Source organism: Limulus polyphemus, unplaced genomic scaffold, assembly GCF_000517525.1.
Source record: "Limulus polyphemus unplaced genomic scaffold, Limulus_polyphemus-2.1.2 Scaffold26, whole genome shotgun sequence".
In the NCBI taxonomy this organism is placed as follows: domain Eukaryota; kingdom Metazoa; phylum Arthropoda; class Merostomata; order Xiphosura; family Limulidae; genus Limulus; species Limulus polyphemus.
In genome coordinates, this window is record NW_013665636.1 from 1,644,128 (window position 1) to 1,647,138 (window position 3,011).

Genomic DNA, 3,011 nt, shown 5'->3' on the forward strand with positions numbered 1-3,011 from the left:
AGAGATTTGTCAATTTCTATTTTAGTACATGCTTCATTTGCACGGGAAACATATCAACTAGCTGGGATGAATCTGTAACAGCTCTTGTCACATAGTGAGAAAGCCAAAAAAATTGTGATAGTTATGGGACATTCTCTGCTTTTTGCATGTTATTAGTCTATATTCTTTGGTTCATTACTGAAGTTAATAAAAACTATTTAGTGCATTACTACCATTAATATAAAACAATTAGGATTAACTCTCTTCGACAATCGACAACAAGAAAAAAGAAGATTGATTCAGGATTTTATTTCTTGTTTATTCTTTTACGTATAATTATAAAAGTAACTAAAAGGTAAAAATAGGGATCTTTTTAGGTTAGTTAAGCTCATATTAGGAAAAATAAATAATAATATTATTATAAAAAAAATTTTCAGGAGAAACGCAGACGAGCAGCTCGTAGTAGCTCCTGGGTAATGTAATTCATTAGCATAACGTGAGCTGCACATTCCTCGAGTGATTTACAACTTATATTGGCACTGATAATAGTTAGAAATGGTTTAAAGGGCAATAAAACAACAAAATTTAATTATAAAAATATGTATACTGTAACAAATTTAGAGCTACTTAGGATAAACAAATGTAGTTTCATGTTACAGTTTGAAGTCACTCTAGAAAGAAAAAAGGGTAATTTAGATTTATTTCGTTTTTTTTTGGTGGTTATAAGGTCGGTCAAACTGACCAACCTTGTATGGAGTTATGGTAAAAAAATAACAGATAAAATATAAAGTTTTACTGAAAAAAATATCTGAAATGAAACTTGAGATTTTTGATATGAAGAAAAGTATTTTTAATCTTAACATGAAACTCACTTTGCTTTCAGTTTAGTAAAAAAAAAGACTCAATATATTCATGGACAAGCTTTTTTAGTTTATTAAAAATACTTCACTAAAAAATCTGATTTTTTGTATGCAAAAGACTTGTAACGTTTACTGAAAGTCTGGTAAATTTTGTGAAGCTACACATACTATATTAAAAGTTAGTTGTATCAAAACTATAATGACTTTAAATGAGTACAAAGTGGTCACAAGGTCAGTCAATTCGACCACGCCTGTGTAGAGTGAGGAATGAATTATAATAATGTTAGTGAGCATGCACATTACTCTAGTTCAGTGTCTCGTATTCAAGGAAACAAACTAGTGTGTACTCAAGCCTTTGTAAGTACTTCAATAGTTACAGTTTGCTAAAAACCAAATATTCTGTACTAATATAGAAATAACTAATCAACCAACAACAGATAATCTTTTCTTATAAACCACTCAGAATTAGAAACTCTAAACTTATACTGTGACTATATTTCAAATTTATAATCCAACTGTAAATTTAAAATTATAAAAAAAGCTTTAGTTTATAACTTTCATGTGTAATTTTCACAAACTACATTTATGGTTCAAAAAATGTGTTACAGAAAATGTTTTAAAATTTTTTTGAGAAAGTGGCTTATAAAAAACGTTTTTTTTATCATTATTCTAAGTAACTTTATTAAATGGTTAATTAATTTTACTTATTGAAAAAAATTACCTGTTATACAACTAATTTCTGTTAAAAAAATATTCTAAAATCTTATATTTGCATACTATTTTTTGTAAAAACACAAACTAAAAAACTACTTAAAAGTATGTTGAAAGAAGGTAAAGATGACTAATTGCCAAACTTAACCCTTTTGAGATGAGTCAAGGATGAAGGGCCATGTCATCTTGTTTGTTGACTCACACTCAAAATGTTATTGAACTACTATTTCATGAATTTATGTTAACTTTGGTATCAAACTACAGATATTAATTCAAATTTTAGTACTATATATTACTCAATTTCTTAATTTAAAAGCAAATATTAAAATAACACAGATAAACAATGTTTTTTGTGTGACATGGGTATGGTGAATGCAGCACTGGTTCAAATTAGATGTTTGGGAAGTCAAAATACTAAGTCTATAATTTCATACGAATTAGAAACTCAAATTACCAATATTGACAAGCTAGAATATAAAATAGGAGCCTCTTATCTTTTCAATTTAAAATATTTCTCATGTAATAAACCAAACACAGTGGCACCCCACCAACCTCTTTCCATTTTTGGAAACACTCCCTTATATACACTTACTTCTATATATGAGATGAATAACCAATCGGAAGTGAATATTGTCCCCCTAGTGGCTTTCTCAGCCATTTTAACGGACTTGGCACCATTGTTTCTTTTGAATCAATATTTCAATAAGGTAGGGTGATGTCTTTAGTCTGCTTGAAATTTCATATTTTATTAGAGTAAAATACATCTTAGTTACTAAGCTTGATAAATTATAGTGGAATTCTATGGTATTAATGTATTAACTTATGATTTTTTAGTTACTCAAATATATATATATATAAAACCCCAAAACAATATTTTGTTTCATATCCTCTACATGCAAAATTTTTAAAGGCTTATCAGTCTACGTCAAGCAGCAACCGAGTACAAAGGTCATAACTAGAAGAGATAATTGTTTGCTTTACTTCTCTATTTACTGTTCTATGTTTTAGGAAAAATAACTTTAAGAACTTATTTCAAAATAGTAATAATCTATACACATATATAACGTATAATAATTGAAATGTGACTGCACTTTACAAAATTCTACTCAACTAAAACACAGCCAAGACAAGTTACTTTGTACAGAACAAAGGTCACCTTTATGTTATTTGATATGGTAACATGAGTGCACATGAGCCAGATCATTGTAACTTCTGTATTGTTAGCCAGACATGGCTGAAAGGTCAGTATAATAAAAATAATAAATATAATAAAAATGTATAATGTTACAAGTTTTAAGCTAGTTACTCTAAACATTTATATTTTTGTGTTATAATTTTTGTTCATTCTAGATTGAAAAGGCATAATTTATATTTATTTCCTTATTTTTTATGGTGGTTACGAGATAAGTCAAATCTACCAAACCTGTACAGAGATTAATTACTGAAAATAACAGATAAGAT

At 27.8% G+C, this 3,011-nt stretch overlaps 1 protein-coding gene across 1 annotated transcript in view; it reads right to left on the minus strand.

Annotated features, from left to right (window-relative positions):
- The window catches only part of LOC106459213 (stress-activated protein kinase JNK-like), a 63,095-nt gene that overhangs the window by 34,737 nt on the left and 25,347 nt on the right, over positions 1-3,011 (minus strand). The gene's annotated exons all lie outside the window — the stretch shown is intronic.